Source organism: Protopterus annectens, chromosome 11.part0 (genome assembly GCF_019279795.1).
Source record: "Protopterus annectens isolate FY-2018-M chromosome 11.part0, PAN1.0, whole genome shotgun sequence".
Lineage (NCBI taxonomy): Eukaryota > Metazoa > Chordata > Ceratodontiformes > Protopteridae > Protopterus > Protopterus annectens.
Window position 1 is genome coordinate 1,230,138,990 of NC_056745.1, and position 14,382 is coordinate 1,230,153,371.

The 14,382-nt window shown below is 38.5% G+C and overlaps 1 protein-coding gene across 4 annotated transcripts in view; it reads right to left on the minus strand.

The window, feature by feature from the left end:
• The window catches only part of SHANK3 (SH3 and multiple ankyrin repeat domains 3), a 7,266,504-nt gene that overhangs the window by 5,152,523 nt on the left and 2,099,599 nt on the right, over nt 1-14,382 (minus strand). The gene's annotated exons all lie outside the window — the stretch shown is intronic.

Consider the following 14,382-nt stretch of genomic DNA (forward strand, 5'->3'; position numbering starts at 1 on the left):
GATGGCAAGAGTTGCCATGTCTTCTGTTTATTTTCAAAGAACCATCCCCACTCCCTCAAAAAAGAATCAGTAGCTACACCTTAGAAAACCACATACAGTGTGCGACCTTGTTTAAGTTGCACTTGACACATGCCACCATTGGCAGTGTGACTAGGATTATTTCCATTCCTTCTTTTCATTTCCATTCAATTTGTATTGTTCTTTGGCAGCCCAAGGGGGCATAAAATTAGACAATGTGGGAAATCAGTTAATGAGTGTCTTGTTGACCACTGAAACTTTAGAGGTTTGCCCCACAACATTCATATACATAAGGTGGACAGTAGTCTCTCCTTTGATAATCACATCACCACAGTAGTCAGGAAATCCTTCTCATCACAAAAGGTTTTTCATCCAGGAAAAAAGAGGTCATTGTTCACCTTTACTCATCACTCATTAGACCCATTATAAAGTACAATGCCACTTTTGGTATGTACCTCACAAGACATCTATAACAACTGGAAAGGCCGCAGAAATACCTCACAAAGAGGATTACTGGCCTCAAACAGATGCCCTACGCAGACCATCTCAAAAAACTCCAGCTTTTCTCCATTGCATATCATCTACTCAGAGGCGATCTCTGCCAAACATAAAAAAAATATGTCAAACGGGTCTATATTATATCACTGAATGCTTAAAAAAGCGGAAGATGAATAATCGACCCCATGTAAGTGAAAGCTTACAATCTCGAAAGTTCCAAAAAAAAAAAAAAGAAAAAAAAAATTGAAAGAATACATAATGTGGGGGGCTTTGCTTCGCCACACCCCCTACTTAAATATACCAACTTTGCGATTGCACTACAGTGCTGAAAACAGCAAAGTAACAGAAGTGGCCAAGCAAATTCTTTCCCTGAGAAAGAATGTGCTTAAAAGCCGCTTCACTATTTTGCCTTTTCGTTGTTTTAAGTTCGACCAAGACACATTCAGTAGAATGTGTCTTCGGTCATCTAATAGGAACCCATGTCAAACCCAGAGGTGTTGGACATGCTCCATTTAAAGAAATTCCAATCCCTCTGAGCTACATGCTCTAGGGACCTAAACCTTGTCACCACAATAAACAGAACATGCTGGAGGGATAGATTCCTGTCCCACAGACTTCCCATAGTCTGGAACAAACTACCTATCTATATCAAACAAAGCTCCACATTAGTACTCTTCAAGAAAAATCTTGATGATTGGATGGGAAATAGGAAATTCACCCCAGGGATCACCTCTGTGGCTCTGCTTGACAGGTTCACAGGAAAATAATTTTCTTAGGTGGCGAAAGCCAGGGTACCTTTTTGGCTAGGATTATATATGGCCTAGGGCTAATAGCCTTGTACCTCCCTATGAACCTATAAGCCTGTACAGTTTCACTGAGCTCTATTCTAGATAACACCTGTAATATGGAATACTTCACATATATGTATGAAGTATGATTTACTGCGGTCATGATGCATGCATGACAGAACTGAAAGATTTCTGTTGACTCATATTTAGATTATGCTGCTACTGCATGATGTCTGATAACTTTGTAACAACCATGATATATGTTTGCACCAAAACATGAACATTTAATCATTTCATTTCTATAAACAAACAGTTCTTAGCAATAAAACTGACATTTATACTGCATATGCCAGTTAGCACCTCAAAGTATCACTTGCTTTTAAACAGCCAAATATCTATGACATGTCTTCAAAGAAACATTCTCAGCCTTAATTCCTTTTAAGATTGAACTCAGTACAAATCCCCTCAACTGTCAGCACTGAATTTTCCACATCCTTTAATATCTGCCAATGAAATCTGCACAGCTCTTCATGAATGACAGATTGGAGTTCTGCAATTACTGATACCCATCAGCAAGTAAATTTGCACTGCATATGATATCTAACAGCACTACATTTCCTCATCCCAGGTAACTGGGCTTTTCAGCTGTTCCTATCAAATATGTATTGTTTTTGCTGAAACAGCAATATCTACTCTTCTTATATTAAACAAAAATCAGTTACGTCTGTACAGCTGTCAGCATGTTTAAGGAAAGAGCTCCTGACAGTGCTCAAGCCAATAAAATAAACTATTCAGGAAATCTTTCAAAAATATAGTCTGTTAACCCCCAGGTGCATTGGCAGAGATAATACCCAGAAATTATCCCTCTGATGGTCCCACTGCTAAAGATATTTTTTTTCATCTAAGTGGACTATGTGCTGCATTTACTATATTCAGGAAAAAAAAACACTTTACTCAGAAGGTGAGCTTCATACTTAGTAACAGCGAGAGAGAAGGCATACATAGTTACTGACAGCAATCGCTTCATGAACCATTACTATTCATGAGTATCGTAAGCTTTCTCTAATCCCAAAAAGCACTTCTGTCCCCATACACAGAGGCAGGCATCTTTAGTATCAGTATTTGAGAGCTATGATCTGCTCTGTCCTTTTGTTAAGCCAGTGTTTCACTCAAAACACTTCCCAATAGCACAACACTAATGTTCACTATTTTTGTGTGATGCTACATCAAATGTTTTGCTGAAACATAACTGGGCTATAAAGACAATCTCTTTTTGGTGTACTACATAGGGTAACAAATACACAAAGCTTTTTTGGTTTGTCTGCCATGACCAAGATCCCCAAACCATGATGCTTTTGATCCAATGCTGCACTGGCTACTAGATATGTCAAAACTACCTTTGTATGTAGTAATTGCATGGATTTGTCTACAGATCAGTTAGAATGTATACATTGCCGGCTTCATTTTCTACCTTATATTTTTGTGAAGGGGAGCACATCTATCCTTTTTCTAGCCCCTCCCCATTGTTTTTTTCCAAGCGTTTAATTAGATGTTATCTAAAGATCGCAGGATGAATGTTATCATGTCACTGTGTCATGCCTGTCTGTAACCTTTAACCCTCCTTGTCTCCATTTCCTGTGTGAAAAGTTTGGATTCATTCTCATTTCCTTTTACCCCCCCCCCCCCGTAATATCTGAAGATAAGTAATCATTTCGTATCTTTTCTTACACTGCAACTTTAGTAAGCCTCCTCATAACTATATTTCTTGTTTCATAATTCCTTCTTCTGGGCTTTCTTACTGCATTATATATTCATCACATGTTTTCCTTCTTTCTTGAATGAGCTGCTTGTCTTTTGCTCAGTCTAGACCTTTGTATTTTCCTGTTTGTTGTCTGTTTACCTCCTTTCGATGTTACCCAGCATTCCCATAGTGCTTTGCATGCTGTCCTAAATTCTGACGACAAAATATTTCCAACGGGGAAATTTTGTTTGTTTTTTTATATGAATACTTACTAATGATTGTTAACTGAGAGCTATACAGAAATCCTCTTCTGATAAGCATGGGCTGCAAAATAAACTTATACATGTTAATAGATGATGCTCTGAAAATGGGCTAAAACTAAATGTTACAAACGTGATATTGCTTTCGTAAACCAACGCTCCACCCATCTCATAGAACAAAAAACGCCCCACTCCAAAACAAAGATGTTGTGTCAAGCCTAGATAATTTCCTCTCCTTTGTTTTTCATGTTGCAGCAATAGTTGGGAAATCCTTTTATGTGGCACAGCTGATTACAAAGAGAATTTCCTCAAGATCCATAAGAAGTCTCAAGAGCTACATATTCTACACTGATCAGGCCCATCATTAAATACAGTACCCCACTTTGGGAGATATATATATATATATATATATATATATATATATATATATATATATATATATATATATATATCTAGGATTATTGAACGAAAGTTCAATAGTCCGAATCCACAATACCCAAAAGCACTTTAACGAAAGCGCTTTCACCAAAAAAGTGCTTTCATTGAAGTCCGTTCAAAAAAAACAAAAAACACTAAATCTTCATTTATGCAGAGGGGCAAGCCCCCCTGCACCCCCCGTATCCCCCTACTTTTATATTATCACTCCGAGGTCGCACTACAGTGGGGAAAAGGGAATTCTCCCTTAACCGCACCATAGTGCGACTGGCACTACCAGCATACATAACTAAAAGTGCTGCTTCGGTGAACAGCACTTTCGGTTATGTATGTTCGGTGATTTCTGCTTCAGCAGAAAGTGCCGTCAGGGATCTGTACGGATCCCATATATATATATATATATATATATATATATATATATATATATATATATATATCTTACTAAACTTATCAAACAGGTGGCGACACCCTAACAGATACTGACAAAAAGATCATGGCCTAAAGGACCTGAGCTACCAAGAGAGGCTGGAGGCCTTCTCCCTGTATCTAGTGTCCTATAGACCTATTAGGCATGATCTGTGCCTTGACCTCTGAGCCACTAGGGATCCAGCATTCCAAGTCCTCATATTTTGCCAGAAATCAAACAGCCTAGTGAACACTAGAACCAGAAATGCTTACATACTTCAGTAAATAAAGAAATCACATAAATCACACTGGACAGGCTGAATATGGACAGGGATGATCTTTGCTTTACTTGGATAGGGGTCTGTTCCAGATCAGTAGTATCCTCAGTGAGATATACCTGTCCCTCCAAATTGTTCTGTTAATGTTGCAGAAGAGGTTAAGAACCTTGGACTGATTATTTCTGATACCATTTAATTTGCTGATGTGCAAGCTCATGAAATGTGGCACACTTTCTTCCTTTAAGAATGAATTAAACAATTGGATAGATGCTCAGAAGTTCACCACCAGTATAACTGGTCTAACAATCCTTAAAAAAAAGAGGTAAAGTCTAATGTTGGGTACTGGCAAGGCATAAATGGTCCATTTGCCTTGTACATTTGTTTGATTATGTGAGACACCTTCTGAGCTAAGATGAGTAAAAAGGGCAAGGCTCTGAATTAATAATGAGTCACTCCCTGGTCAAATCACACCATAAGTCAGTCACATTCACTGTAAGACTGAAACCTGAAGCATCTTCCAGTATGACAGTATTCAAAAACTATGCAAAAGTAAATTTACTAAAATTGAATGTTGACCTGGCTAAATTCAAAACTCCCCTCCACCTTGATAATCCCATTGCTTATGCAGAGTCCTTTACTGCCAAATACCCAGATATAAATACAGTGCCAAATTAAATAATAAACTCTTATGGCAGAATCCTAATATAAACAAGTGCTGTAATAAATGAAAAAATATTCTTGTTAAACTAAACAAAGAAATCCGAACCACAATCAAATCAATCAAACCAGATATTATAGGGAAAAATAGCCACCCAGATAAAATATGACCATAGAACCTTCTTTTAACCATGTTATAAACCTCAGAAACAATGCTGTGCACTGCACAGAGCTAATATAGTAAATGATACCGCATACTCAAACCGTGAGGGAATAGCCAATCTATATAAAAGAAATTTAGTTCAAAGTTCACCTCCCTCTCTCCCCTCCAACATTTCCAGGTCACATAATTGCATATGTGCTTCCCCCCTTATCATCCATGAACAAGTCATCAAGGCACTACCTGAGGCTAAGAACACTGCTTGTATGAGGCTTCATGACATACCAGAATGCCTACTGGCTAGCTTGAAAAGGGCCGATCAAACACCATACCAAATAGCTCAATATCAGCATCCCAACAAGCTATGTGCAGGACAAATCTCTTCAACAACATAATTAGAACATGTTGGAGAGATACATAAGTATCACAGTGAATTCCACATGTTTGGATTCGTGTTCTTCTCCACAAAATACAAAGTACTTTTTTTACTCTCTTCAAATGAAATCTAGATGAATGAATGAGAAAGCACAAATTCATCCCTGGAGTAGCACCCTTGTCTTTTATAGAACATGTAAATGTTCCATTGCTCTGGGTTATTTCATATTTAAATTACAAGGAAAAAATAACTTCATGAAAATGAATGGATACGCTTCTAAAGTTCCTCCAGAGTCAATAGCCTAGTATGAACCTATGAATCTATTTGGGACTTTTGGAAGGGAAGGGGGGGGGGTCTACCACTGTTGGAGAGAATATGCACCTCCTCTCATACATCTTCCTAAGCATGCTGAGAGATGAGTGTTCGAATACTCAGGAGAGGATTCTTCCAAAGACCTTCAAGGTCTCAGAAGACTTTTCACTACTTAGTACTGCGTGGACAAAGCTGAATAACACAAAGTTCTAGACTAGATGATGTTTAAGGGTGGAACTGACATGCAAATTGTCTCTTTCACTGCAATAAATACTTTAGGTCTCCTTGGTTCGGACTATCGTACTTATGATGCTGGCACTAAGACTACTGGCACCATCAACATCAGACCTGTTGTTGACACTAATGCCAGATTAGACATTGAAACAATGGTATAGTACATCAGAGCAAATCAGGCATGGTGCCAAGGAGGGTTTCAATATGGAGAGTGCGGAGGCTGTTGATGCCAACACCTTGAACTAGATCAAGGGGCACAGTCTTAGTCTTGGTGCTGATCCATTAACCTTGAAAACCTCATGCTTGGATGTTCTTTGTGCCAATAAAGTTTGCACTGAGGCTTCATCATCCAAGGGGTCAATGGGAATAGAGCACTTATCATCATTACTGCTGAAAACTTCATGGTCCCAGCATTTAACTCTGACACTCCGACCTGGAATCAAAACCAGGAGCCTGGTAGGGGCAGCTGATTTAGAGAGAAGGGATTCCTCTCTAGGCATCCTTAAAACATAGTGGGAATATAGAACACTCAGACCTAAATGGACTTTAAGTCCTTCATTTTGCAGTCCTAGTTGAAATTCACATTCACAGTTGGGCCTCGCGCTCAAACTAGTCAAGGAAGGCTCAACTCTAGAAATTTCAGTAGTTTGTGATCTGATGAGAAGCACCCTAATCTCCTCCTTAGAGATGAGTCATTAGGCCCTTGACCATCACAAATTTTTATAACTTTATAACTTTGGAAGTGGTGTCTCCTTTCATCTGATACCTCCAAGTGACCCTTTTTTATAGTTTCAGTGGTTGCTGCTAGTTGCAGTCCTTGGGCACTTTGTTTGTTTTGTTTCTCCATCAGAAATTGTGACCAGTGAAGGAAAATGGGATATGAATGGTGGAAGTCCTAATAGAGTACATCTCTACCTAGAAATCTTAGGTGGAGAATATCTAACTCTGGCTGTTGTCTGGGATTATTCCAGTTCTCTTTGCTACCCTTTCTTTTCCTCCTTTCTCTCATTCTTGTTGATCTCTGCTGCAAATAAACCTTTCAAAATAAGTTTATTTGTTCTTCTTTCGTAAACACCCAAATAGTTTTTACAAATTACATATTCTGTCGATAAATGATCAGCCCCAGGAACATGACACAAAGGTCGCCTGTGTTCTGAGGGGGTACTCAGCCCTCATTTAGTGAACTTTTTAAAGTCCTTATCCATCAAAATACAACAGCAAAAAGCCAACAGCAGCAAGGGATTATAATTTAGGCAAGTTAATCTCATATAGAAACAAGCATATCAAAATTTAGCACACTGTTTAGGCTGGATAATCAAAAACATAACAATAATCACAGAAAACTTGAAACTGTCTAGGTTCTAACACTACCCAAACATTAAGTTCTATTGCAGCAAAAATGTAAAATGTGAAGATGCTAGAAGGAGGATAAAACCTGAGAAGGATAATAGACTCAGTACTAACTTGCAAGGCAAAGCTTAAGAAAGTGAACAAAGAAAAAGTTAAGAAAAGACGGGAATATCAATAGAAACCTTAGAAACTGTCATGAAATCTAGTTGCTATAACCAAAATGAGAAAGGTGAGCCACTTATTTTTCCAATATCATTGAAAAAAGGTCTATATTGTATAAATGAAAGCAAAGAATTGCGAACGCTATATAATCGACCCACAACCCACGAAAACCCAAAATGTCGAACACACAGATCAGCGATTTTTTTTCCGCAGGGAAAAAAATCACTGATCCGTAAAAAACAAACAAAAAAAAAATAATCAAAACATAAAATAAAGTGGGGGGCTGCGACCCCCACACATCCCTACTTAAATATACCAACTCTGAGATCACACTATAGTGGAGAAAATGGCAAAGTCCCGAAAACGGCCCAGTGATTTTTTTCCCTAGGAAAAAAAAATCGCTGTTCAGTGCTTTTGGTATTTTGCCATTTCATGTAATGACGTTCGACTAAACAGCGTTCACAATTCATTGCTTCACTAAAATAATAGGGACCCTTGAAAAATTACATCTGCTTGGCAAAAGGCACTCTAATAATGGGAGAATGGGTCTCTGATGCAAATGCAGCAAACATCATCGGGGGGGGGGGTATCAAAAGTAGAAGATTATTATGGGAATGAAGGGAGGTGCTTGAGCCTAAGAGAGCCTAAGAGAAAAGGACTACTGTGAATATCAGTCTTACATTTGCAGTGTGCAGAATGGATCAGGACAGGCTGAAGTCTTTTCTCTGATCATTTTTTTTTTTTCTAACGTGTCCTTTAGTCAGCTCAGATTGACCTGCTTGACAGTTTAGGCATGTAGAAGGTGGACAGCTGTTATATCCTTGACAAGCTATAACCCATATAGCTAAGGCTACTGCAGCAGTGGTCATTCAGAAATCTATTGTTATGGTAAGTACAGCTTACACAGCTGTACTTTCTTTTACTTCAGAAATCACATGTCATTAGTCTCTGTACAGTTATCTTGCAGTGATAAAGCATGTATTATAGCCGAGCTAATAAGAAATTATATAGGTGGCCCTTTATCCCTGGATAGACAACAGTTCAGCTCTGTATAAGGCAAGGCATGCCTGCTCAAGTTCATTTAAAAGGATACTGAGGTCATGAATAAGGGGCAAACAGTCCATATCAGCTTTGCCATGGCCTTTGACTTTATCCCCATTATAGGTTTAATGACAAGCTCTCCCAAATGAACAATAACCCATAGTTCACTGGATTGGTAACTGGTTGTCTGAGACAACCCATACTGTTACATTTGGAGTTATCAATGGATTATGGCTGGGCACTTTAAATTTGCCATAGGTCTGAGTGTGCGCATGTGGTGTGGAAGAACCATCATGGGAGGTCTAGCCACCTAGAGATGCAAACTTTGACTTTAGATGATTGTCACTGTTGAAGTGACACCCCGAACCCATGAGTAAAAATGGTAAAAAGGGGCTGTGGATGGATGGATGCATGGATGGATGGATGGATGAATGGCTAATCAAGTTGAAGATTACAAACCAGGGATGGAGATTCAAATCATATTCTTAGTCAAATTATTCAGTAAGGTTTGGACTTAACAAGTGCTTCTTAGCCTCAAAACCAAGAAATGAAGTATAATTCCTTTGGTAAATCTATCACCACCCTGCTTACCATATAAATAACATTTGATTTAAAGTTGACCTGGTCATCAGGGACATGTGTACCTATGGTGATGGTAGACTCTCCTTTAATCTCATCACTGTGGTGGTTAGAAGATCCTTCTAACTTGCACATCTTATCCTTTGTGCTATCTTATCAAGGTCCAGAGATGTTAATAGTCCTACTTTATTTATCCCTTATTAGGCCTACAATTAAATATACTACATCTCTCCACGTGTATCTTTCTAAGTAATTAAACCAGCTTAAGAGACCTCAAATTTTTCATAATAAAAATATTTCAGATCTCAGCACCCTTAGCTACTCTGCCAGACTAAAATTCCTGTTCTACTTAGTGTTATACATGCTTGTAAAGGGGGATCTCAATTTAGCCTTCCATGCTATGAACAACCCAACATTCTTTGAACTCCATCACCTATATAGAAACAGTGGTAAAGAAAAGGAACTGTTCTAAACACCTAAACATATACCATCACATCAACAGTACCAAATGGAGTGACCGCTAGAGCTAGAGATAGATAGTCCTATGTATACCCCATTTCTGAAATAGGCTTATTTTACCTATCAGGCAGACTGCTTCTCTAGCAGCCCAGTCTTTAAAATTGTTGTGGATGAATGGACAGGTGGTCGCACATTTTCACTAGGGGTTATACGGAGAAAGTCTACTTCACAGGGAACACTGTTAGTTTCCATAGTGCTGTGGGATGTGCCTGAGTTACTAAATGGTCTCCTTTGTTCGAAAACTTAGTGAAAAACTATGAACCTCTGAAAATATGTGTTTTGTCCCCAGGGCCTGAACACACAAGTATTCACTCAGTGGCACATAAGTTATTTATTCCTTTACCTGGGAACTTCACCTGTGATCTGGAGATCAGGGTGAAAGCTGGCTAGGTGAAAGTCATTATTCAGGCAGCCATAAGGGTGCTTAATACCCTTGCCAGCATGTTGGCAATGAAGGTATTTTTAATGGCCTAACCCCTTTCTAGTGTGTAGGGGATATGTGATCTTTGTAAATTCAGAGTCTCACAATGCGATCCACATTTAAGTACTCAGTTCCACACATTTATTTAAAAGATTTCAACCATGCAGTAGCACTTTGAATCTGATTTCCATCCTCAGGCCTCACATTACCATAAGTGCCTCCTCTGTTGTGCAAACTCAAATTACCAGGATTTGGCAAGGACATGGGTATATTTCTACAGAGGTTGAATGAATGGAGAGTGCAGACAATGATGTCTCCAGTAAGGGTAAGGGAGTGTCATTAAAAGTAGGGATAGAAATACAGAATTTCCCCTAAGAGTACACCAAGACCAGGTTCCAAACCTGGGACTGAACTATATGCTTCACTCCAGGTCCCCAAATGAGTCTCCACATTAGCCACTGCAGAGCACTGCGTCCCAGTTCTAGATATCTGACACACTCACTCTTAAGTATCTGATATTCACACATACACACACTGTTGTGGAAGACCGACACAGATATACCTGCTGTGTTTCATTTTTTTGCCCAAATTACAAGTTAACTGCTGCCACCATTAATTCTGCAAAGAAAGATGAGGAATTATGCCCTACTCATGGCTGTTGTCTGTCCTCATCAACTGGAACAACTACTCTGGAAACAACTGAATAACTCTGGAAACAACTTAACTACTTAAGCAATAAACCATGCCTGTGTGTGGGTAATGCTGGATTTACCCATGGTTGGTGTGGTTTGGTCACGAGGGTGAAGCCCGAGTGGCCAAACAAAGACAACCGTGGGTAAATCCAGCATTACCCACACCCAGAAGTGGGTTATTGCTATTATACAATGAATTATGAAAATGAAGAAGAATTGTAGATATTTGTACATATATAAATAAGTAAGATATATATTTAAATACGTTTGATTTTAATAAAGTAGCTCTGGCAGATGGAATCTCAATTTTAAAGTCTGATCCAAAGCACGTTCAGGAGTACAACACTCCATTTATGCCGAATTTCACTATCATTGTTGGGGTGGGAATATATCCTGCAGCTTTCTCATCTTCCAGCATCAAAAGAAATCTACTACCTGTCCTGTTGAGCCTCTTACAGTAATATCTACTAACCAATTAGAGCACGACAAAACATCATTGTAGTGGCTGTTTTGTCAGCTCAGGTTGACCATTTAAAAAACATTGCTTTATGTTTTTCAATTTGATCTGATTAAAAAGGATAGCACTGTGTGATCAGTTATTCTGACAGCTGTAAGCATGACACATCATATTCAGTATGACACAGAACACTCTGTACTTATGTCTCAGTGGTCTCCATTTCCAGGCTGCAGTACATCTGCAGTATATCTGTTCATTATATAGGCAGCTAAACTGAAACACAAAGCTGCACTTAACTTAATCTTGAACCCTGAAGAGTCAGCATTTAATACAGTGCTCAGTTCTTGTTATCACTGAAAAGTAGATATTTCCCAATAAAGTTTAAAACAACATTGAACAGTGATGCAATTAATATTTTGGCTGCTGCAAAAACTGCTTGACATTTCCATATATAGATCACTCTGCAGAATCTGCAACACACAGATACGCACACACACACACACACACACACACACACACACACACACACACACACACACACACACACACACACACAGTTTGTATAAACATGTATACTACAAAGAGAAAGGGTCAGACCCTAACATTTTATTTAAAACCTTGGTCTAAGCACTGAACAAATATTACAAACATTAGTGGGATAACAAGTACACAAAAGTAAATTGAAATTGTCAACAAAATTTCTAAAAACATTTGTACATACAAAATACCACACAGTGAGAATAATTATGTATATCTTTAACTGCTACATTCCTACTGAAGTCATACCATTGTATCTCATCAACAATCAGAAATGTGAGCCAGGCATCTAGTAGCGGTATGTTTAAACGAAAGTCACTTACTCAAGTTCATTCCTCTGAAGTGGCATTACACTGAATGCACGGAGTGCTGAACTCCTTTCTCTGTGAAAGGAAACACTTGGCCAACATGGTGAACGTTGCCCCCTCTTCAGTTTAGTGTGATCTCAGAGTTGGTATATTTAAGTAGGGGTGTGCGGGGTGTGTGTGGGGGAGGTGAAGCCCCCCACTTTGGTGGGCTTACTTTTGCTCAAGTTCGGTTTATCACCATGGTGGCCAAGTGCCACTTATGCCATAAAGGAAGATCTGGGTTCAACTAATGTGTACAGAGTGAAAAAAAAAATCTAACTTTCAACCACCATATCACACAAAAGTAAAACTTTTTGAGGATCAGATTTTACGTGAATTGCATGTTAAACAAAATTCTGTTTTTAAGAATTATGGCAGTAACCTGAATAAATATGAGAAATAATCCCTTAAAAAGTTAAGAAATAATGCTGATTTAATCATTACTTCAGCTGATAAAGTTGGGGTGGTGGTGCTCTGGGATTCTCCCAGTTATGAGAGTGAGGTTAGGCGATAGCTTAATGATAGAAAATTTTATTTTAAGTCACCTCTGGACCCCATGTTACAATTTAAAAAAAATAGTGATGATTTTCTTATGGAATCTAGTAAAAAGGGCTTAACTGCTGAGCAGAGCAGTTGGAGGGTGAATTAAAGGTGGATGACCCTAAAAATATTTTTCCATCTTACCCAAGACACATAAGACTGTGGTTAACCCCCCTCCCCGGTACACCCATAATCTCTGGATGGGGTTCATTGACAAAACCACTATCTATGTATTTGGAGTCTGTACTGAAGCCTTTATTAGGTTTATTAAGAGCACGCCTTAAGGATTCTACTGAGCTCCTTAAAATTATTAATGATTTTCAGGTTTCCAATAGTGCCTTCATGGGTACGCTTGATGTACACTCCCTATATACAAGTATACCCCATGAGACTGGCCTTGCAGCAGTTAAATACTGGTTATAGATATCAGGTGTATACTCTCTTGAAAAGACTGAGTATATATTAAGATTGACTAGATTGGTATTGGAAAGTAATGTGTTTTATTTTGGCAATGACTGTTATTTGCAAACTAAAGCTATAACCATGAGTACAACGTTTGCACCTATTTATGCCGACCTTTTCATGGGTCATTTAGAACAGGTCCTGATTTATGATGATTCTAACCCCTTCAGAAGAGAATTGGTCACATGGAGATTTTTGGATGATTATTGATGCACTCGGTCTGGTAATATATATCAGTGCAACTCCTTTGTAGGCTATTTGAAGGCTAATGAATTTGACTTCTGTGTTGTGGGTAAACTAGAATTGTTTACTATTGACTTTCTGGATGTCAATGTTACTAAGCTTATTGATAGCACCATGGCTACTACACTTTATTGTAAACCCTTCACACAGAATTCCTTACTTATGGCTGATAGTTGCCATGTTAGACATGCAGTTCTAAATATTCCGAAAGCTCAGTTCCTGAGGCTCAGACATATCTCTAGTGATGACAATTATTTTCAATATGAAAAAGATAAAATTGAAGAGAGGTTTAAACTAAGGGGTTATAGATAAATCTTAGTTAAACAAGCTGGTGCAGCAGCCAGCCAAGTTAAAAGGCAGGACTTTTTGAATTCAGGTTATGATATGGATAGGGCTAGTAGGAATCCCGCTAATATCAGGTTTATTACTACCTGTGGTAGTAACAGTTTTAAGATTAGGGAAGTCTTAATTAGCTTTTGGTGTATACTCAAGACGGATGATTTTTTTTGCCCAATTTTTGGGTGATTATTGTGAGTTTGGTTACTGGAGAGGCAGGAATACACAGGAGCATTTGTCATGGCTTAAAGATGGAGGGTTAATCAACACGATTTAGATGGCAATATGCCAGTGGGGAGTGTCACATGCAGTAATTTTGTTTATTGTTAGGTGGTACCTTGCAGCAAGTCTTTTACCTCTGTTAACACTTCCAAAGTATACTCCATTAGACAACTAATTACCTGCAGTACTGAATGGGTGACATATATGGCCATCTGCCAGTGTGGTGTATTCTATGTTGGCCAAACCTCTAGGGCTTTTAAAAAAAGGATTGCTGTACATCTAAGCAATATAAACTGTTAGCATCCCAGAAGT